At 41.8% G+C, this 24,668-nt stretch overlaps 1 protein-coding gene across 2 annotated transcripts in view; it reads right to left on the bottom strand.

Annotated features, from left to right (window-relative positions):
- Positions 1-24,668, bottom strand: part of LOC115205122 (leucine-rich repeat and immunoglobulin-like domain-containing nogo receptor-interacting protein 2) — a 433,800-nt gene that overhangs the window by 180,038 nt on the left and 229,094 nt on the right. For both annotated transcript variants that reach the window (XM_029770790.1, XM_029770791.1), the window contains exon 4: positions 2,211-2,289. The gene's annotated coding sequence lies outside the window, so the exon portion shown is untranslated. The remainder of the gene's footprint in view (positions 1-2,210; positions 2,290-24,668) is intronic.

The raw sequence follows: 24,668 nt of genomic DNA, 5'->3' as shown, positions 1-24,668 counted from the left end.
AAAAAGCTTATTTCTCCATTACACAGTGGGCCTTCTGCTGGGTACAATATAAGGCAATTCTAAAGAGAATTTAATGTTCATTTCTCTACCATAAACTGCTTCCAACATTGTTCTAGAGAATTTAAGAGTGCGTCCAACTGGCCTCACAATGGCAGTCTACATGTAACCATGCCAGCCCAGGACCTCCACATCCGGCTTCTTCACCTGTGGTATCGTCTGAGACCAGCCACCTGGACAGCTGATGAAACTGAGGAGCATTTCTGTCTGTTAAAAAGCCCTTTTGGAGGGGGAAAGGGGAAATTTATTCTGATCGGATGGGCCATCTCCCCGGTGGGTGGGCCTGGCTCCCAAGTGGGTGGGCCTATCCCCAGTCATGTGAAATCTATAGATTGGGGCCTAATGAATGCAAAACACTATAGCATAAGGTTAAACTCAACAAAAACTGAAACACCCTCTCACTGTCAACTGTGTTTATTTTCAGCAAACTTAACATGTGTAAATATTTGTGTGAACATAAGATTCAACAACTGAGACATAAACTGAACAAGTTCCACAGACATGTGACTAACAGAAATGGAATAAGGTGTGCCTGAACATAGGGGGGTCAAAATAAAAAGTAACAGTCTGTATCTGGTGTGGCCACCAGCTCCATTAAGTACTGCAGTGCATCTCCTCCTCATGGACTGCACCAGATTTGCCAGTTCTTGCTGTGAGATGTTACCCCACTCTTCCACCAAGGCACCTGCAAGTTCCCAGACATTTCTGGGGGGAATAGCCCTAGCCCTCACCTTCCGATTCAACAGGTCCCAGAATTCCTCAATGGGATTGAGATCCGGGCAATTTGCTGGCCATGGCAGAACACTGACATTCCTTTCTTGCAGGAAATCACGCACAGAACGAGCAGTATGGCTGGTGGCATTATCATTGTCATCAGGTGTGATGTTTGAATATACCGATCCTGTGCAGGTGTTGTTACACGTGGTCTGCCACTGTCTCCCTGTAGAGCTGTCTTAGGTGTCTCACAGTACGGACATTGCAATTTATTGCCCTGGCCACATCTGCAGTCCTCATGCCTCCTTGCAGCATGCCTAAGGCACGTTCACGCAGATGAGCAGGGACCCTGGGCATTTTCTGTTGGTGTTTTTCAGAGTCAGTAGAAAGGCCTCTTTAGTTTCTAAGTTTCCATAACTGTGACCTTAATTGCCTGCCGTCTGTAAGCTGTTAGTGCCTTAACGACTGTTCCACAGGTGCATGTTCATTAATTGTTTATGGTTCATTGAACAAGCATGGGAAACAGTGTTTAAACCCTTTACAATGAAGATCTGTGAAGTTATTTGGATTTTTACGAATTATCTTTGAAAGACAGGGTCATGAAAAAGGAAAGTTTCTTTTTTTGCCGAGTTTAGATTTGTGTATATGTTAAATATACAGGATACAAACATTCGATCACATTTAAGCAATGAAAATATAGTGTTATGCAACAAAACCCATTTTAATACACATCTGAAATGGATTCATTTAAAATCTGAGAACAGTAATATTTTACAAACACATAAAGGTACCCATAAGCATTCCTTTCTGATGAAAAAACACAAATTTGAAGAATTGGTGTTTATTGCATTTCCCAAACCATAATTTCATGTTTCAGCAGTCAAAGGGGATATATGAGAGAAACAGCAATCTCTAATCATCCCTCTGTGGGTTGTATCATGGGAATATATGGAACACGCAGTATATAGCCAATAAAGAATATTAGATTATGTAATGTCATTGCCTCATCTTATAAGATGTTATGCTGCTATAATGTAGATCTAATTCAGCCCTTACATTCCTCCTGGCTTCTATACAGCTAACCATCAATTTGATTCATGACGCCCTACTCTTTTCAATTCAATCGCATTGACTTCATTTCCTTTTTTTCCCCTCACAACAGGACCACGGTTTAGGAAAACACCCATAGGGTAATGAATTACCTGCTGATCACTTGGTATGTTTCAATACAACCACCTAACACCTTTCTCCTCTCCAAACTCAAAATAGCTCACGCTATGCATCAGAGACCTCCTTGATAAGTTAATCGGAACTATCTGTTACCAAATATAGAGAGAAATTCACTGGAGTCTGAACTGACATGGGAACGAAATCAACCACAATCGAAGCCAAACAGTTGAGACGAAAACAGATGATCAGACATTGTGAATGGTACTTACCACTTTGAGAAGCAATCATCCTCTCAGCCATGGCCTGTTCTTTTCGCCCCAGTTATCACTGTTTTTCAGGCTTCTATATCTGGTTGGAGAGAGAGAGAGAGCGAGAGCAAGAGAGATCGATCACAGGTAAGCTTATGATCTGGTAAGTAGAGTGTGGATCCAAACGTAAAGAACACAATTTCAATCAGTGTTCAAAACAAAATTGTTACAGACACGGTCAGAAGTTCACAATCAAAGAGAAAAGGATCAAAGGGAACGAGTCATTGTTAGTAACCATTATTTACTGTGTTACTTCAAACCTGAGCTACCCTGCACCAATCATTTTTTTTCTTTGGGGGGAAAGATCAGATCAGCTTCAATATTGCAGATTGTGGGTACTATCAATGTAATTGTCATTTCCAATCCCATATATATATATATATATATGTATATATGTATATATTTTTTTAAATAATATATTTTCCTTCTTTATTATTTTCCCGCTAACCCTATCAACCTTCCCCTAACAGGAGTAAACTAATGGACAACATGTATGCTTCTACTTCCAGTTTATACATTCTACAAACATTTTACGGACTGTACATTTTACATTCGTTTTTAAAAAATGCTTACCCTCAACCCCAACCATCTACAGTGCCTTGCAAAAGTATTCATCCCCCTTGCTGTTTTTCCTATTTTTTTGCGTTACAACCTGTAATTAAAATGGATTTTTTTGGCGGGGGGATTTCATGTAATGGACATACACAAAATAGTCCAAATTGGTGAAGGGAAATGAAAAAAATGACTTGTTTCAAAAAATTATACAAATAAAAACTGGAAAAGTGGTGCATAGGTATTCACCCCCTTTGCTATGAAGCCCCTAAATAAGATCTGGTGCAACCAATGTCCTTCAGAAGTCACATAATTAGTTAAATGAAGTCCACCTGTGTGCAATCTAAGTGTCACATGATCTGTCACATGATCTCAGTATATATACACTTGTTCTGAAATGCCCCAGAGTCTGCAACTCCACTAAGCAAGGGGCACCACGAAGACCAAGGAGCTCTCCAAACAGGTCAGGGACAGAGTGGTGGAGAAGTACAGATCAGGGTTGGGTTTAAAAAAAATATCAGAAACTTTGAACATCTCACGGAGCAAAATTAAATCCATTATTAAAAAATGGAAAGAATATGGCACCACAACAAACCTGCCAAGAGACGGCCACCCACCAAAACTCACGGACCAGGCAAGCAGAGCATTTATCAGAGAGGCTACAAAGAGACCAAAGATAACCCTGAAGGAGCTGCAAAGCTCCACAGCAGAGATTGGAGAATCTGTCCATAGGACCACTTTAAGCCGTACACTCCACAGAGCTGGGCTTTAAGGAAGAGTGGCCAGAAAAAAGCCATTTCTTAAAGAAAAAAAATAAGCAAACACATTTGGTGTTTGCCAAAAGGCAGGTGGTAGACTCCCCAAACATATGGAAGAAGGTACTCTGATCAGATGAGACTAAAATTTAGCTTTTTGGCCATCAAGGAAAACGCTATGTCTGGCGCAAACCCAACACCTCGAGAACACCATCCCCACAGGGAAGCATGGTGGTGCAGCATCATGCTGTGGGTATGTTTTTCATCGGCAGGGACTGGGAAACTGGTCAGAATTTAAGGAATGATGGATGGCGCTAAATACAGGGAAATTCTTGAGGGAAACCTGTTACAGTCTTCCAGAGATTTGAGACTGGGACGGAGGTTTACCTTCCAGCAGGACAATGACCCTAAGCATACTGCTAAAGCAACACTCGAATTGTTTAAGGGGAAACATTTAAATGTCTTGGAATGGCCTAGTCAAAGCCCAAACCTCAATACAATTGAGAATCTGTGGTATGACTTAAAGATTGCTGTACACCAGCGGAACCCATCCAACTTGAAGGAGCTGGAGCAGTTTTGCCTTGAGGAATGGTGAAATTGAAATAATCCAGGCTTGTATATAAACATTCTAATCGTTCTTTATCAAAATGCCTTTTCAAAATCAGCTATGAATATCAAGCCTCGTTTCCCAGATTTTTCATAGTTTTATATTGTTTCCAGGACTTGTCTTATATTATCTCCTATGTACCGTCTATGTAAAAAAACTGTCTGATTAGGATGAACAATAGCCAACAATACATTTTTTTCTATGGGCTATGCATTTTGCTTGAATTTTGGCATCACAACACTGAAGTGTAAAGGGTCTCCACTTTATTTTAGGTGGACTGAATCTTTATATTTACGACCTGGGTCCAGTTTCAGTAATAGTAAACAATATATATTATATTCCTTATTTTCTACTCAGCTATATACATTTTTTTAAGAAGGTCACACCAAGGATAATTTAGCTTTTTGTAACAGCTGTCGTCTGAAGAAGTGGACCAAGGTGCAGCGGAGTTAGTGTTCATTATTAGAATTTAATATAAACAACGTGAACACTATACAAAACAAGAAAAGAGTAAACCGACAGCAAACAGTCCTGTCTGGAACAAAACACTGACAGAAACAATTACCCACAAACCCAAAGGAAAAACATGCTCCTTATGTGTGACTCCCAATCAGCAGCAACGAGCTTCAGCTGTGCCTGATTGGGAGCCACACACGGCCCAAAACAAAGAAATACAAAAACATAGAAAAAGGAACATAGAACGCCCACCCAATGTAACACCCTGGCCTAACCAAAATAAAGAACAAAAACCCCTCTATGGCCAGGGCGTTACAGTACCCCCCCCAAAGGTGCGGACTCCGGCCGCAAAACCTGACTCTGAAGGGGAGGGTCCGGGTGGGCCTTCTTACGGCGGCGGCTCAGGTGCGGGACGTGGCCTCTGCTCCACCCTTGACGTCGCCCTCTTAGGTGGCGCACCTGGCCGCGCCGAAGATCTGGTGGGCGACGCTGACTGCGCCCGGCTGGCGGGCGGCAATGGTTGCGCCCGGCTGGCGGGCGACCCTTGTTGCGCCCGGCGATGGTTGCGCCCGGCTGGCGGGCGACCCTGGCTGCACCCGGCTGGCGGGCGGCGATGGTTGCGCCCGGCTGGCGGGCGACCCTGGCTGCTCCGACGGCACTGACCCAGGATTCACCAGGCTGGGGAGACATGACAGAGGCCTGTCCCTAGGCGTAGGCACAGGACTCACCGGGCTGGCGGGCGTCCCTGGCCACTCCGGCAGTTCGGGGCAGTCTGGCCACTCCGGCAGTTCGGGGCAGTCTGGCCACTCCGGCAGTTCGGGGCAGTCTGGCCACTCCGGCAGTTCGGGGCAGTCTGGCCACTCCGGCAGTTCGGGGCAGTCTGGCCACTCCGGCAGTTCAGCGCAGTCTGACCTCTCTGGCGACTGTTGACTGGCGGGCAGCTCTGACGACTGTTGACTGGCGGGCAGCTCTGACGACTGTTGACTGGCGGGCAGCTCTGGTGATGGTTGACTGGCGGGCAGCTCTGACGACTGTTGACTGGCGGGCAGCTCTGACGACTGTTGACTGGCGGGCAGCTCTGACGACTGTTGACTGGCGGGCAGCTCCGACGACTGTTGACTGGCGGGCAGCTCCGACGACTGTTGACTGGCGGGCAGCTCTGACGACTGCTGACTGGCAGGGCTGGGGACACGCACCTTGAGCTTGGTGCGGGGAGCAGGGACGGGCCGGACAGGACTGTGGACACGCACCTTGGGCTTGGTGCGGGGAGCAGGGACGGACCGGACAGGACTGGGGACATGCACTGTGGACTTGGTGCGGGGAGCAGGGATGGGCCAGACAGGACTGTGAACACGCACTGGTGAACTGAAGCGTGGAGCCGGTTTTGCCACTCGTCCTGGCTGGATGCCCTTCCTAGCACGGCATGTGCTGGGCATGTCCACCGGACGCACCGGGCTGTGCGGACGCACTGGCGACACAGCGCGCAACTCCGCATCCCATGGCTCCTCCTCCAGATCTTCCTTCAGCAGGTCCTCAATAAACCACCTCATCTCCGTCTCCTCCTCTGCCGTCATCCCCCACGAGAGCAGTGGTCTGGGCTCCTCCTCTGCCCTTCCGGACCACCCCATTAGCCCCCCAAAATTTTTTTATTGGGGGTGTCTTCCGGGCTTCCTCGACCGACGCCAGCGACCCCGTCTGCTGGCCGGCGTCTCCTCCATCGCCCGGACCTCCCTCTTCCGCTGCTTGGTCCCTTGGTGGTGGGTAATTCTGTAACGGCTGTCGTCTGAAGAAGTGGACCAAGGTGCAGCGGAGTTAGTGTTCATTATTAGAATTTAATATAAACAACGTGAACACTATACAAAACAAGAAAAGAGTAAACCGACAGCAAACAGTCCTGTCTGGAACAAAACACTGACCGAAACAATTACCCACAAACCCAAAGGAAAAACATGCTCCTTATGTGTGACTCCCAATCAGCAGCAACGAGCTTCAGCTGTGCCTGATTGGGAGCCACACACACACGGCCCAAAACAAAGAAATACAAAAACATAGAAAAAGGAACATAGAACGCCCACCCAATGTAACACCCTGGCCTAACCAAAATAAAGAACAAAAACCCCTCTCTATGGCCAGGGCGTTACACTTTTTTATTTTGAATTTTAAGACCACTTGATTTTTTTATATATATTTTTTTCGGAAAAACATTTTGGGGCCTTAATGCTATTAGACCATACAAACACATTGCATAACAGATTCGCTACATGGAAAAACAGATAGTCCCTCCCAAAAATCTTAGAGGAAGTTTGATCTGAAGTGTCTATCCTATATCTGAGAGATATAGAGACCCACAGTATGAGTCATAATACCCATAAAACCTAATGGTAAATCAATAATGTGTGATGCATACACAATGTGGGATGCATAGACGAACACACCCCACCCCTTCACACAAACACCTCTACCCCTCTCTCCCCTTCCACCCATAGACCGCCCCCACACCCACACACAAACACACATACATACATACAAACTCACACATGACCACAAGCTCAGTTGTTCCATCCCCTAGCCCAACTCAAGAGTATACTTGATGTGTGAATGCGTATCGAGAAGGCATGCCAGATTGAGCAGGAATGGGAACCAACCAATGTCTTGTCCTTTCTGATGGAGATAGGAAATCCTCCCTCCCCATCATTCACACACACTGGTCCCCTGTTCTTCCCAGGAACCTCTGTGCAGTCAAACCATTTGATTATTCTGAGCCGCCAGGGCCACAATAATTTACCCCATACCAATGAAATACTGCACTTTTTGACCATCTCAAAAACCAAGCATATTGGCATAATCCAAAACCCCAAATGTAATGAATTTCGTTAGTATTTTTTTCTCCCTAACACAATCCTTTCCTGTCCCCTGTAAAACAGCATGACCTTAGTGATATACGTTGGTGTTTGTCTGTCTGTTGCTCTTGGAGCAAATAATGAGTCCCTCCACACAGGCTAGAGGGGGACAGCACAGAGGAAGATGATTATGCGGAAGGAGTGCCTGAGTTGTTAATGAGACATGATGAGAGAGAGGAGTGAGGCTGATATGAATTCTTTATGCTGTGTCCCAAATTGCACTCTATTCCCCGTGTAGTGATAGGGTTCTGGTCAAAAGTAGTGCACTATATAAAGAGTTTAAAGGCAGGGAGACAAAAAAAACATTCAGGACAACTTGTAAAATCAGCCTTGACACCCAGTACTACTCGTACCCCATTAAGAGTTCAAGGACAAAAGCTGTCCTGCTATTTGATCATTTATCCATTGGATCCCATCGTTAAGCCAAATCTGACTTTTTCCACACTGCCTTGGGAATTTTGATTGGCTGCGAAATTGTGATTTCTTAACGGGAGATTAGACAGAGCTCCGAGCTAAATCATGGTTGCAATAAAATGAAAAGCAGAATAAACTATACAGACCAGCTGAACTGACATTGTTAGTGTCAAGCCAGCTTGATACTAGATAGTTATTGTCTGTGTTCACTACTCCCACCCCAATGAAGTAACATCAGGAACAAGACTATCTAAATAGGAAAAAGATACATCGAAAAATATCACATATTACAACTGAAATTAAATTATTTGACTGGAAATGTCAATTATGAATATTTTGTTAACTTCTTTGGGGTAGGGGGCAGTATTTTGACATCCAGATGAAAAGCGTGCCCAAAATAAACTGCCTGTTACTCAGGCCCAGAAGCTAGGATATACATCCAAAGTTTCCAGAACTATTAAAATAATGTCTGTGAGTTTAACAGAACTGATTTGGCAAGCGAAAACCTGAGAAAAATCCATCCAGGAAGTAGGATTTTTTTATGTTTGTAGTTTTCTATTGAATACCTTTACAGTATCCATTGACTTAGGACTCAAATTGCACTTCCTATGTCTTCCACTAGATGTCAACAGTCTTTAGAAATAGTTTCAGGCTTGTATTCTGAAAAATGAGACAGTAAGACCAGTCTGAATGAGTGGACACTACAGTGGCCTAGAGATTTTTCATGTGCGAGACTGAGAGTGCGCCTTTCTTGTTTACCTTTTATATTGACAACGTTATTGTCCGGTTGAAATATTATCGATTATTTAGGCTAAAAACAATCTTAGGATTGATTATAAACATAATTTGACATGTTTCTCTGAACTTTACGGATACTATTTGGACTTTTCGTCTGCCTGTTTTGACTACGTTTGAGCCTGTGGATTACTGAACAAAACACACAAAGAAAACGGAGGTTTTTGGATATAAAGAGAGACTTTATCGAATAAAATGAACATTTATTGAGTAAATGAATGTCTTCAGAGTGCAACCATAAAAAGATCATCAAAGGTAAGTGATTCATTTTATCTCTATTTCTGACTTGTGTAACTCTTCTACTTGGCTGGTTACTGTTTGTAATGATTTGTCTGCTGGGCGCTGTTCTCAGATAATCGCTAGCGTCCCACGTACCCTAGTCAGGTTAACATGTTTAATGCCTACAATGAAAATAAAGTTATTGAAGACCAACTGCTAATTAATTGCCACATTGTAAATAAAAGTAATGTGGATTGCAGCAACATGTGTGATAGACAATTTAAATATCATTATAACAAAGCACTTTGCATCTGTTTCTTCGATTTAAGATAACGACTTCCAAATACTCTCCCTACTGACTACTGCATTTGGGGCACCGGGGCACCGATCTTCAAGGGGGCCCACACTGATTTTGTTAGTCACTCTTAGCTATCATATTAACATGGCACAAGTCATGGAAAAATGTGTAGGATTGCAGGAAATGAGCTTTAAAACGGCTAAGATTTCTCTCCATCCCATGGCAAAATGGGTAGAATTGCATAAAATGTATAATACAATTGCAACATTTTCTATCCGCCCCATGGCAAAATACTTGCAGATTTCAAGGTAATTTCCTCCTATTCTACATATTTAGCCATGAGTCAGAGAGAATTTTTCCATTTTGAAGCACAATTCTTGCAACTCTACACATTATGCTATCGTATGCTATCTGGGGGGTCTCGACCCACAACCCCCAAAATGCTAAATATGTTGGGGGCTGCCTGGAGATCTCGTTCGGTAATCCGTCCCTGAATATACCACAGTAGGCCTAGGCTATTGGCCTTATTACTGTAGCCCTGTAAAAAATATATAAAGGTTACATTTTGAGTGTTATTATGTTGTTCTAAAAATAAATCAATATCCGGCGCTATCCACACAACATTGGAAATGTTACTCTTCTTTAGCAGCCTAACCAGAAACGGAGGAAACAAAACACATTATAATATAATTTGTGCAACTTTAAATACATTTATTATAATACAATAAAATGTCATTTAAAAATACAACCAATCACAATTTAGATCCAAATGTCAAATGTGTAACTTACAATTCTGGAGTATTTCCTTTAACCCTCTTGATAAGAAATTGCCATATTTTATTAAGACATTCATCCATTACATAAATTGGAAATTAAAATGTAATCACACACCATTCATAAAATGTGTAGGGTAGGCAACATTGCCATAGTAGATTTGCCTTGGTAAACGAGGAAATGAAATACTTTATTTCAGGATTAAATTGTTCCGAGGATAATATCCACGAGAGCGAAATAACATAGATTTTTTTTGTTGCAGAAATAAGGACTTAGGGTTAACCCGAACATCCGCTTCAGAGAAAGGTAAATTGGTGGCCAATAATGGTTGCAATTGAAATCAGTTGTGTAGGTGACTTTAGCACGTATTGATGGTTTAACGAGAGACAAGCTGGGGATTAATCTGGTGGCCGTCAATGGTTGCAATTAGCCCTAAGATTATACATTTATTTGGTTGTGATCTTTGGACAATGCCTATTTTGGATGCAGCAGTTGTTAGCTAGAATGCTAACACTCATTGACATGGCTGGTAGCAAAGCAGGTCAAATAGCCATTTCACTGGTTGAAGTTGAAGTGTTTTTTAAGTATAACACAGTGTTGTGACAATAACACAAACATGATATTAAGCAGGACATTCATAAAAGCCTTAAAATCCAATTATAATCCAAAAGTAGTGTGAAATACACTCATAAGCACCATGTAAAAGGAGGCTTTTTTTACTGACAGTATATGAGAACTGCCGTGTTCTGCATCCAAATTGTGCACATCACCCATGTGCGGCAATGTTTGAAAACACAGAAAGGGGCATATTAATGTATTATAAATGAATACCTTTCCTTTTAGGGCCACCGTATATTAACATTATGCAGTTCCAAAACTAAATATTTAATGCAGAATATAAGGTTCCATGCCTTGTGGTAAAGGCACTGCTGCAGCATTTGCTACCTGCAATGTAGATGAATAACATGAAAGTCACCACTAACCCTTCTTAATTACAAGACCATCTTGCATGTTAATTGTCAAGAGCGTCTGGGTGCTGAGAACATTGTGGCCAAAATGCATTTGTTCAAACCCCAACTTTTGCATCAGCTCAACTGAGACTGACACTATCCTAACCTGCCAGCCTAATTACCTGCTTTGCACATTTCTGTCAGTGAATTGGTTGTAATATTTCCCCTGTCAGCACTTGTGACTTCTGGCAATGAACCTATGTGAGAGTCAATCGTAGCTCTCCTTCCTCTAGGAACCTATAAAGAACAAAAAAGAAATGCAACATGTAAAGTCTTGGTCCCATGTTTCATGAGCTGAAAGAATATATCACAGACATTTTTCTTACGCAAAAAAAATATACTTATTTCACTCAAATGTAGTGCTCAAATTTGTTAGTGATCATTTCTCCTTTGCCAATATAATCCATCCACCTGACAGGTGTGGCATATCAAGAAGCTGATTAAATACCATGATCATTACACAGGTGCACCTTGTGCTGGGGACAATAAAAGGCTACTCTAGAATGTGCAGTATTGTCACACAAAACAATGGGTTATGGTGTGGGCAGGCAGAGGCTATGGACAACGAACACAATATTATTGCATTTCATCGGTGGCAATTTGAATGCACAGAGATACTGTGATGAGATCCTGAGGCCCATTGTCGTGACATTCATCTACCGCCATAATGTCATGTTTCAGCATGATAATGCAAGGCCCCATGTCACAAGGATCTGTACACAAATTCTGGAAGCTGAAAATGTCCCAGTTCTTCCATGGCCTGCATACTCACCAGACATGCCACCCATTGAGCATGTTTGGGATGTTCTGGATCAACGTGTACGACAGAGTGTTCCAGTTCCCGCCAATATCTAGCGACTCCAGCAACATTCCACAGGCCACAATCAACAGCCTGATCAACTCTATGCATAGGAGATGTGTTGCGCTGCATGGGGCAAATGGTGGTCACACCAGATACTGACTGGTTTTCTGATCCACAACCTACCTTTATTTTAGGTACAGTATCTGTGACCAAGAGATGCATTCCTAGTCGTGAAATTCATAGATTAGGCCCAATGAATTTATTTCAATTGTCTGATTTCCTTATATCAACTGTAACTCAGTAAAATCTTCAAAATGTTTGCATGTTGCATGTATATTTCTGTTCAGTATATTTCAACATAATACTCTTATGTTAGGAAATGGAGAAAGAAATACAAATTCCAGGCAGATTGTCTCGTAGGCATTCAGGTGGAAAATGTTGCACTGAGGGGACTATACTATGACCTCAATAATCTGACTGTAAAAAAAGTTATCAAAAACACAATAGAAATCTCATCTGTCATCTTCCAGTAAGCAAAAGCAATGTGTAGAACAACTTAATGAGAGAGAGAGATTTTCTCCAAGCAAAATATTAGGAAATATAGCTGACTACATTCTTTCTATTTTAAACATATGACATCATTTGACAAAGATACCTTTCTCTTTCATTGTCAGGTACTTTATGTGTGTGGCTGCTAGCCAAATAGAGGTGCACTTCTGTTGTCAGCTGATGAAAATTAATCTATTTTTGGCTGAATGCATTCATTTATTGTGTGTGACGAGAAACTAGTTGCACACCCCTTATCACTCTATTGAAGCAAAAAAATCACATTGCTGCCTTTTATTTTACTGCTACCGGGTTACCTTCAGACAAGAATTGTGAGACAGAAGTTGGCAGATCGGCGTTACCGACCTCAGACGAGACCCGTGACGCTTGTGAGCAAATTGGAGAACACCATCGTGTTCTTGAGAGTCATCTTTCCGTCCGGGTCATATTAGTTTGTAGCCTAAACAGTTCAGATGCTACAGACTTTTTTCGTGAGAAGACCGATTTTCGGGATGTCTTCTGGTCTGACAAACACCACTGTAGTTCTGCCACCTTCCGCAGATGCGGAAGGCCGACATCGACGGATTAGATGGATTGAGACACAGCCGATGCAGATACTGTATGTCTAGCTGAAACAGAGATTTTTATGGGGATTTGTTTATAATGCTAATTAGATTTAGATGTACACATCGACTCTAAGGGGTTGTGTACTTTGGGGGCATGAGGCAGTGTCCTCTAGATGTGTTGTTTGCATATACTTTCTAGATATTGTGCAGACAATTATACTGTAATGAAATACACTGATGTGTGATATCTCACTTGACAACCATGAATGCATCCAAGGGCTCAATATTGCAAGACGTAAACAAGTTGAAAGCAAGACAACTTATTCCTCCCTGTCCTGAAGAGACAACATACAATTATTTTATTTCTGAAAATCCCCCGTTGAGTGACCAACACATTGCAACCCACACTACACAGTGACATTGCAACCCTTGACATTCCACAAACCTAACGAGTGACCAATGGTTGCAAGATGAAATTGCTGAAAATACAATTGTCAAATGTTTGAGCAAATACTTAATTTTACACTTTGGATTGTGTATCAACATACACAGTCACTACAAAGATACAGGCGCCCTTCCTAAATGGCTTGCCGAAGATGAAGGAAACCGCTCAGGGATTTCACCATGAGGCCAATGGGGATTTTAAAACAGTTAAGAGTTTAATGGCTATGATAGGAGATAACTGTGGATGGATCAACAACATTATAGTTACTGCACAATACTAATGTAAATAGTGAAAAGAAGGAAGCCTGTACAGAATAAACATATTCAAAAACATGCATCCTGTTTGCAATAAGGCACTAAGCACTAAAGTAATACTGCAAAAAATGTGGCAAAATAAATTAACTTTTTGTCCTGAAAAAAAGTGTAATGTTTGGGGAAAATCCAACAGTACCACTGTTCATATTTTAAAGAATGGTGGTGGCTGCATACTTTTATGGGTATGCTTGTCATCGGCAAGGACTAGGGAGTTTTTTTATAGGATGAAAATAAACGGAATAGATCCAAGCACAAGCAAAATCCTGGAGGAAAATCTGGCTCAGTCTGCTTTCCAACAGACACTGGAAAACAAAATCACCTTTCAGCAAGACAATAACCTAAAACACAAGGCCAAGACGACATTGTATGTTCCTGAGTGGCCTACTTACAGTTTTGATTTAAATCGGCTTGAAAAATCTATGGCAAGACTTGAAAATGGATGTCTAGCAATGATCAACAACCAACTTGACAATTTTTTTTAAGAATAATGGGCAAATATTGTACAATCCTGGTGTACAAGCTCTTAGAGACTTACCCAGAAATACTCCCAGCTGTAATCACAGCCAAAGGTGATTCTAACATGTATGACTCAGGTGGTATAATAATTATCTAATGAAGAAAAATACGTGTTCAATTAATTTAAAAAAAGAATAATAACCTTGCACTTTGACATTACAGAGTATTTTGTGTAGGTCATTGACAAAAATGAGAATTTAATACATTTTAGTCCCACTTTGTGACACAACAAAATGTGGAAAATGTTAAGGGGTCTTTTCATCTAAAGAAGCTCCGTTTAATGCAGATAATCTAATTACTTTGCACAGCTGGACATCCTTTACACATTCCTTTCAATCTTAAGCATTTGATTATTTGTAAACACATGCTTGATTTACTCCTTACTGTGCGCAAATCTGTCGGCGTGTTGTGATGGATGACAAGAAACCAGTTAATCACATCATTATAGCAATTAAAAACCATGTTTGCTCCAATGGAGGTAAAAAACAGAGAGAAGTGATAGGAAGTTGATCTGATTCACCAACGCTCCCTCTCAAATAAATAAATAGATACAATAAAACGGTGCCATAAACAATATATTATTTATGCAGAGGTTAGGGAGGTCTTTCTATTGACACATATTTATAATATATCTAAGTTTGCATTAGGAATATGAAACATGAGAACTGGACTGGGTGTACTATAGCCACCCTAACGTGAAGTAATTACTGTATAAATACAGGTTCCATCCATAGCAACTTAAGTGTGTACCCTTGTTATCCAGACCCTTTTAACAAAGCTCATTAGACATTTTATACCTTCTGTGTTCTTTCTTTTCTTAACCACCACTCCACCACCTCCAAATATATTAACTCCACCAGGCAGTGTTTGCAGCGCTCTGTGGCACTCAGGTCCTGAAGGGCTCGATATCAAATAAAGCAGACTTGACTGGCTATGGCTCACAGGGCCTCCGAGTGGCTCCTCTGAGGGAAGCAGGGCGGCAGAAGAAACTGCAGCTCCACATGCTCCCTCTCTGTTCCCCTCTGCCGACTCAGTGGCCCACGTTTCGTTAATGAGAACCGGCAACACACACAGACACATGTACCGTGTCGACTCTAATTATATTACAAAGCACTGCCCCTCCACCGAGGCCCCCAGTGGCATTGTGTAATGTACTCCAAAGGGTTTCTAAAAGGCAAAACATCTTAATGTGCATTCTGAGTGCATCCAGTTGAAGCACATAAAAAAATGCTAACAACAAAACAGTAGATGCTAGCAAGGATCATTGTTCTGCATTTTGTATGTTATTCTTGCTATCTCGCTGCTTGAGTGTGGTACTTGCCACTGTAAGGACATGGCACTACTTCTACATGTAGAATGCTGTATTTTTTCCACTTTAGAGCTAAGAATGTGTTACAGAGATCATTATACAAACATAATGAGCTTGTTAGGGTGATGTCCCCTCCTGGGCAGACAATTAGTCCCCTGCTATGGGAGGCCATAGGACGAGCGCAGGAGCTATGATTTACTCTTTTAACCACGATTTGCACTTGAAGAGGTTTTGTTGGAAAAATTGAATTTGACCATAATCTACCACTTTAGCTATTATATGGTGTTGTAATAACCTTATTATACCTTTTGCAACAGGGTAATTTCAGGTGTGGTCGAGTCTGACGGCGGGAAATGGCCTAGAGAACAATTGGTTCAAATTCCACTTGAAGGCACTTCAGACGAGTATCTAAAGAAAAACACTGATAGCTACATATAAACTGAAATCATATTGCAATACTGCTGAGCCTTGAAGAACAAGGAAGTATTCTCAAAGGGAAATAAGTTTTGGGACAAAAATTACATCCTCTCTCACCTGGATGAATGTTATTATGGAAGAGTGTTAGAATGAAAAGAGAAAAGGGCAGTGCATTCACCTGAATATGTTGGTGCTGCATGATCTTCAATATTTGCGTACTGCCAGTTATAATATGCATTAGATACCATTAGTCACACAGACAAGAGTAAGATAGGAATTACAATAATAAACAGTAGTGGTGCTTGGGTAAAAGCACTGGGGAAGCCAGGAAAAAAAAGCCATATTACAACCTATGTGTTATGGTAATTGCAATGTTTGCTCAATAACCGGAGAGCAACCTCTGTCCTGTGAAGTTTACAAAGCATATTGTATGTAACAAACAGTTACATGACATACAGCACGGTAAAGCAAGTTAACTTCTTTGGGATAGGGGGCAGTATTTTCACGGCCGGATAAAAAACGTACACGATTTAATCTGGTTACTACTCCTGCCCAGAAACTAGAATATGCATATAAGTAGATTTGGATAGAAAACACTCTGAAGTTTCTAAAACTGTTTGAATAGAAAAATTGGATTACCTTTGCTGTTCTACGTCAGAATGCACTCCCAGGACTTCTACTTCAACAACAAATGCTGTTTTGGTTCCAAATAATCCATAGTTATATCCAAATACCGCCGTTTTGTTCGTGCGTTCAGGTAACTATCCAAACGGTGACGCGCGAGCGCATTTCATGACAAAAAAATTCTAAATATTCCATTACCGTTCTTAGAAGCACGTCACCAAATAATTTATTAAAACACACCGTTTTGCAGTCAAGCTCAACAGTTGCCTCAGCAGCACTCTGTATGGTAGCACCATGGTGCAGCCAGAGGACAGCTAGCTTCCGCACTCCTCTCGATACATTGACTGACAAAACCTAGGAGACTCATGGTTCTCACGCCCTTCCATTGATTTACACAGTAATTATGACAACTTCCAGAGGACGTCCTCCAACCTATCAGAGCTCTTGCTGCATGAACTGACATGTTGTCCACCCAATCAAAGCATCAGAGTGAATCTAGTACTGAAAGCATAAGCTACAGCTAGCTAGCACTGCAGTGCATAAAATGTGGTGAGTAGTTGACTTAAATAGAGAGAAAGACAATAGTTTAACAGTTTTGCACAAATGAATTTCTTAAAGAATGAAGGAGAAGCAAGAGAGAGATTTCTTTCACTTTCAGTTTCACTTACTTAGCTAGCAAACGCAGCTATAGCTAGTTTAGCCTACTCAAATACCCTGCTCAAACAGAGGGATGCTATACTAGCTATCTGGCTATGACTATCCAGCACAACACTGGTACTCTTCCAAGTCAAGGTAAACTTTTGGTTTTACTGATTTATTAGCACCGGGGCCCATCGGTGTAAGTGCTAAACTGTTAACTGACTATACACTGTAAAGTTACTGCATGATTGTAGCGGGTTTTCTAACTCGTTAGCTATGTTGACTATGACGTTACTTTAGCTAATATTCTACAAAGATGTCGGCTGTGTGTAGCAATTATGATATGGTTTGGCTTGGAAAGTAATTTTTTTGCCTGGTTACAATAAGCTGATGTGTTGTGCTTTGAAGTCCACAAAGGAAGGGAAAGGTGAGAGGAGGACAGCGCATAGATGGAAGAAGGAATACAACGTGGCTGCTATGAATGTGAACTGTTTAAGCGTTTAAGAGTTTCTCAAATGGAAGCAAACGAAACGGGGATAAACAAACCTGAATTTGTCCAATAGAAACTCTAATTTGTAACATTTTCTCTCGACTTGTGTGCATTTACATTATAATCTTTCATTCATAGGCTAGGTTGTAGCAACCTCATGATGGTTATAGGGACAATTTTAGTATTATGTAGTAGCATTGATGTCACATTGAACTGGGTGAATGGAATATGAATGACAGTCATCCAACATGCTGTGATAGAAATAAAGTCATGCTCATAAAAAAAAAGTGTCCTCCCTCATCTTAAACAGCACTGAACGCCACTGACCTAGCTACATATTGAGCGACCATCCTCTCAGGCCAGAGGCACAATGTATGAAATTATGGTTGGATCAGAATCACCGTTATAATCATTGGCCAGTGCGGAGAATTAGGTAAAACCACATTTCCAAATCCCTATCTCTGTCCATGGTTAATTTAGGAATGGGACAATTTTAGCTAACTGGCTAGCTAGCTAGCCACCGGAGGACAACAACACAACGAGATGCAAGAGTTAAAATATATTTTTAAGCCAAATTCAAACTGACTTCCTTTGAAACTTATTTTTGGTGCACCAGGACCATTCCCAGTTGAGCTCCCTTAGTTTGCTCAATGCTGATTGGCTATTAATGTATATTTTTTTTATCAAGGGAGGCCAAATGCTCGCTGGCTTCCCTTCCATTCAATGTTACAGGCGGCAACAATGTCATACTATTTTTGACCAGACAGCATCAGATAGAGGGGCGCTGTTTCGCTCGCTCGGTTGCTTTCTCTGGTGAGAAACATTCATTCTATTGCGAATTGAAGGAAAATTATGAAACACAGAGAGACTAAAGATTTTAGATTTTGTCTTGCTAAATCTTTTGGGGAAGCCTGGCTTCCCTTGGCATCCATGAATACATGCCACTGATAATAATAACAACACCTTTGGCATCCATGAATACACGCCACTGAAAATAATAACAACATCATTGACAACTGCAAGTCAATAAACACGTCCAAATATAGTACATCAAGTCGACAGAAATCAATTGTTCTCAAACAAGGCATATACGGCTTTGTGTAAACTATATATGCTCCTGGAGCAAAACAATGGAGACTAATTGCTAGTTTACAGCACTTTCAATCTATAAATAGACTCATCAGTAGCAGAAGCATATATAGTTTCGGGACAACCGAAAAACACTTTTGGAACCCTTTTTTCTAAAAGTGTACCGTTGCTTATTATCATAAGATGAGATCAAAATCAAAAAGGGATACATGAAAGGTCTGGTTTCTCAAAGACCTTCGGAAGATTTCATATTCGACTAAGAATAGCCTTTACCGCTTACACATAATGTTGGCACTTTGCTTTGCAGCTCTGCATAGGAAATGGTAACATGGATCTGTCTTGAATGGAGCGTACTGGCTTCATGGAATGCAGATCAACCTCAGACTACTATTGAGTGACAGTTTGGCAGGTCTAGCTGAAGTTGCTTCACCATCCCCCTTTATGACAGAGGTGGCTATGAAATATGGACAGTGGCAAATTGAGATTCATCAGGCATGCTGTCTTCCTCACTGAAATCTATATTCAATTTTGGAGCATCTGTTACGGCAGTGGCGGGCCGAGACACACTGTGATCGAGAATCGCTTAAGTGTTCTGAAATGTGTGCAGCGAAAGGCTATCTCTCCCCACTATCAGAGATGTTGAGTCTTTTAAAATCTGTTTCTTTGGAAACAACAACACACTCGTAATAAACAAATACAGATACTCACAAGCAAGGAGCTGCCATTCTGAGTCTATTTCACTGTCAGTGATATCATTACCAAGGTTCCTCTTTTTCGCCATTGGCATGAATGAACGACAGTGATCTAAAATCAAGCAGTGTCAAATGGTAATCATTTTCTTCAGAATAATTGAGTATCTCTCTGTCAAAGTATTGTTTGCATGTGGGGCTAAGATCTCCCTATTAGCAGTGAAGGTTTTCCTGGGGCCCTAATTTAGTTGAATGAGCCACAACAGTCTGGTCTCATGGGACCTCATCAGATTTTAAAGAGGTATGTTACACCTAGAGAGCCTTTCAGACAGCTTCCAACAAGTCTAGTACCGCAGTGCTGCTTACACTGCTGACCCAAGCAGAATACTAGTGAAGAAAGCACAGGCAGCTGCATAGCATAGCCACTGGCATTGTCTATTCTCAACTGGATTGGTTTCAAAAATGCCTCATGTAGGTAACCGTGTTCAGGTCTTCTAAACCCAACTCTTTCCTAAACTGACTAAAACCAAGTTGGATAAGATGATCACGAAGGTAATTACACTTTCAAAGAATAAATGCAGTAGGGCTTGAAAATCTAGAAGAGCTAGAATACAAGGCAGGGCTCAACTCCCTGTCTTTGACACCAAGATAAACACAATATTTGATAAAGTACAAAGTACAACACACCTGCAAAGATGCAATAATAACATTTCCAAAAACCTGGACTATGTGGAAGCAAGCGCTCAAGTCAGCCTCATCATTTGACCATGTTAATGAGGACTTGTAGAGGAGAGGAAGTGATGAGGTGATTATCACTATTTGGCAGAAATCTGACTTGAAAAGTCAGGGCGGTTACACTCTCTGAACAACACGAGGGCAGAGGGAGGGCATCGTAAACACCACAGCCTTACAGGAGGTTAAGGCTTGTTTTAATGACGCGGGAGCCAAAATGCAGATTGTGTGGCCGACCTTCTCTGCTCAGTTCAGAACATTAATCTTGGCCTTTGCGTCCTCTGAGATTCCGCTGTAGTTCTGCTGTGACCCTGGGTTCAGATGCAGATTCTGTATGTGGTTGCAGTAGACAGCAGCACAATCCAAGGGAGGTCAACAAATAATAATAGCAAATGAGAGGAAGGACATTTTTATTAGTTCTTCAAAATGTTGCATTGAACTTATCCTACCACCAGTGAAAGAGGAAGCTGCGTTTTCCTGTAAAGGTACATTTATTGAGAACATCATAAGCCGATAAAGAATGCACCAAAATAACTAAGAAAGTCAATCTTGTGTAGCAGTTATCCAGAATAAATAAGAACAGATCTCCTGCATAGCAAGATATTGTATGCTTGATAAAATATACACCTGAGTTTCCCTTTGTTTCAAATGGTGACAGTATCAATTAACCAATCTAAACGTCCATTCTTGGAAATGCATTGTTATCTTATACTCAACTTTGTCATCAAGTTTGATTAAATATGGAGTCCCTAGTGTATTCCCTTAAAACACCCCAGCATATCATAATAATGCATACCCAAATATAAAATATTCCCTGAATGCGTACAATAGGTGGTAGTACCTTTTATCATTCCTGTTTGCATGCAAAATAGGCTCCATTTTTAATGAGAGTATGTCACTAGCCTAAGAGAATACATGATCATGCCAGTAAAGCTCTTTATTAGCTCGTAGTGAACAATGAGCCGTGTCAGTTGATAGAGGATGAAGAGCCTTCATCGTTCCCCGGGAAGCTGAAGCTAGCAAAATGAGAATCAATAAGCGTGCTTCATTTGTTTTATGTCCATCTCCAAACACTCCCATCTGAAAATAGATATTCTAATTTTTTTTGCCAGATCTCTACTCACAATGGTACCATTGACTCCCGAGTCAGTTTGCCAAACAGTAACCCAACCATATACGACAATGACTTACAGCTTTATGTGCACCATTGTACATCTACAGTATATTGAAGAATAAACACACAGATGTTATCTTACTACTATTTCATATAAAAATTCAAGTCTGGCATAGCCACGGGAAGGAGCGATGCTTGGAGTGTGTCAGCACCGCCTTTGTTTAAAGGGCAAAACGGCAGCACCCTTTGCAGAAGAGGTGTTAGAATTTTGGTTGTTTATGAACAAGTCTTATAAATGAATATGTTCTTTCTACAGCTTATCAGCGTCCACCCAATATGTTACCACTGTTGCAGGCTCTCCTTCACTGCAGCCAACGTGAGTAAAACATTTAAACGTGTTAACCCTCGCAAGGCTGCCGGCCCAGACGGCATCCCTAGCAGCGTCCTCAGAGCATGCGCAGACCAGCTGGCTGGTGTGTTTACAGACATATTCAATCAATCCTTATCCCAGTCTGTTGTTCCCACATGCTTCAAGAGGGCCACCATTGTTCCTGTTCCCAAGAAAGCGAAGGTAACTGAGCTAAATGACTATCGCCCCGTAGCACTCACCTCCGTCATCATGAAGTGCTTTGAGAGACTAGTCAAGGACCATATCACCTCCACCCTACCTGACACCCTAGACCCACTCCAATTTGCTTACCGCCCCAATAGGTCCACAGATGACGCAATCGCAATCACACTGCCCTAACCCATCTGGACAAGAGGAATACCTATGTAAGAATGCTGTTCATCGACTACAGCTCAGCATTTAACACCATGGTACCCTTCAAACTCGTCATTTAGCTTGAGACCCTGGGTTCCGACTCCGCCCTGTGCAACTGGGTCCTGGACTTCCTGGCGGGCTGCCCCAGGTGGTAAGGGTAAGAAACAATATCTCCACCCCACTGATCCTCAACACTAGGGCCCCACAAGGGTGCGTTCTCAGCCCTCTCCTGTACTCCCTGTTCACCCATGACTGCATGGCCATGCACGCCTCCAACACAACCATCAAGTTTGCAGACGACACTACAGTGGTACGCTTGATTACCAACACCAACGAGACGGCCTACAGGGAGGAGGTGAGGGGCCTCGGAGTGTGGTGTCAGGAAAATAACCTCACACTCAATGTCAACGAAACAAAGGAGATGATCGTGGACTTCAGGAAACAGCAGAGGGAGCAGCCCCCTATCCACATCGATGGGACAGTAGTGGAGAAGGTGGAAAGTTTTAAGTTCCTCGGCGTACACATCGCGGACAAACTGAGATGGTCCACCCACACAGACAGCGTGGTGAAGAAGGCGCAGAAGCGCCTCTTCAACCTCAGCAGGCTGAAGAAATTCGGCTTGTCACCAAAAACACTCACAAACTTTTACAGATGCACAATCGAGAACATCCTGTCGGGCTGTATCCTAGTTCGGCGACTGCTCCGCCCACAACCGTAAGGCTCTCCAGACGGTAGTGAGGTCTGCACAACGCATCACGGGGGCAAACTACCTGCCCTCCAGGACACCTAGAGTGAGGGAAAAAAGTATTTGATCCCCTGCTGATTTGGTACGTTTGCCCACTGACAAAGAAATTATCAGTCTATAATTTTAATGGTATGTTTATTTCAACAGTGAGAGACAGAATAACAACAAAAAAATACAGAAAAACGCATGTCAAAAATGTTATAAATTGATTTGCATTTTAATGAGAAAAATAAGTATTTGACCCCCTCTGTGAGTATAACAGAACTCACATGGCAGGCACAAATCTGAGAGGATTCCAAACAGGAAGTGGCCTGTCTGACAATTTGTAGTCTTTCTGTTGCATCTCTATCGAAATTACAGCATCTGAGCTGTTACGTGATACTTTCTAAGGCTTCCATTAGCTCTCTAAAGCCTTCAGAAACCGGATTGAGGCGTCTCCTGTCTCTGGGCAGATAACAGCAGCACAGTTTGTCAGTGGTCTGCCTGGTGACTGAGAGACTGGAGATGCATATTCACAAGACATCGCCATTTTTTTCTTTCCCTCTTTGAATTCATACAACATTGTCCGGTTGGAATATTATCGCTATTTTACGAGAAAAATAGCATAAAAATTGATTTTAAACAGCGTTTGACATGCTTCTAAGTACGGTAATGGAACATTTTGAAATTTCTTGTCACGAAATGCGCTCGCGCATTACCCTTTGGATAGTGACCTGAACGCACGAACAGAACGGAGGTATTTGGATATAACTATGGATTATTTGGAACCAAAACAACATTTGTTGTTGAAGTAGAAGTCCTGGGAGTGCATTCTGATGAAGAACAGCAAAGGTAATACAATTTTTCTAATAGTAATTCTGAGTTTAGTGAGCCCCAAAGTTGGCGGGTGTCTGAATAGCTAGCATGTGATGGCTGAGCTATGTACTCAGAATATTGCAAAATGTGCTTTCGCCGAAAAACTATTTTAAAATCTGACATAGCGATTGCATAAAGGAGTTCTGTATCTATAATTCTTAAAATAATTGTTATGTATTTTGTCAACGTTTATGATGAGTAAATCAGTAAATTCACCAGAAGTTTTCGGTGGGTATGCTAGTTCTGAACATCACATGCTAATGTGAAAAGCTGGTTGTTGATATAAATATGAGCTTGATTGAACAAAACATGCATGTATTGTATAACATAATGTCCTAGGAGTGTCATCTGATGAAGATCATCAAAGGTTAGTGCTGCATTTAGCTGTGGTTTGGGCTTTTGTGACATATATGCTTGCATGGAAAATGGCTGTGTGATTGTTTTTGTACTCTCCTAACATAATCTAATGTTTTGCTTTCGCTGTAAAGCCTTTTTGAAATCGTACAATGTGGTTGGATTAACGAGAGTCTTATCTTTGAAATGGTGTAAAATAGTGATATGTTTGAGAAATTAAAGTTATAGCATTTTTAAGGTTTTTGTATTTCGCGCCACGCTCTACCATTGGATATTTGGCGAGTCGTTCCGCTAGCGGAACATCTTTCCTCAACAATAAAGGGAGTGCTCCTAATCTCAGCTTCTTACCTGTAAAAAAGACACCTGTCCACAGAAGCAATCAATCAATCATATTCCAAACTCTCCACCATGGCCAAGACCAAAGAGCTCTCCAAGGATATCAGGGACAAGATTGTAGACCTACACAAGGCTGGAATGGACTACAAGACCATCACCAAGCAGCTTGGTGAGAAGGTGACAACACTTGGTGCGATTATTCGCAAATGGAAGAAACACAAAAGAACTGTCAATCTCCCTCGGCCTGGGGCTCCATGAAAGATCTCACCTCGTGGAGTTGCAATGATCATGAGA

This window comes from Salmo trutta, chromosome 13 (genome assembly GCF_901001165.1).
Source record: "Salmo trutta chromosome 13, fSalTru1.1, whole genome shotgun sequence".
In the NCBI taxonomy this organism is placed as follows: domain Eukaryota; kingdom Metazoa; phylum Chordata; class Actinopteri; order Salmoniformes; family Salmonidae; genus Salmo; species Salmo trutta.
The sequence above is the reverse complement of the archived record's forward strand: the minus strand, read 5'-3'. Positions and strand labels throughout refer to the sequence as shown.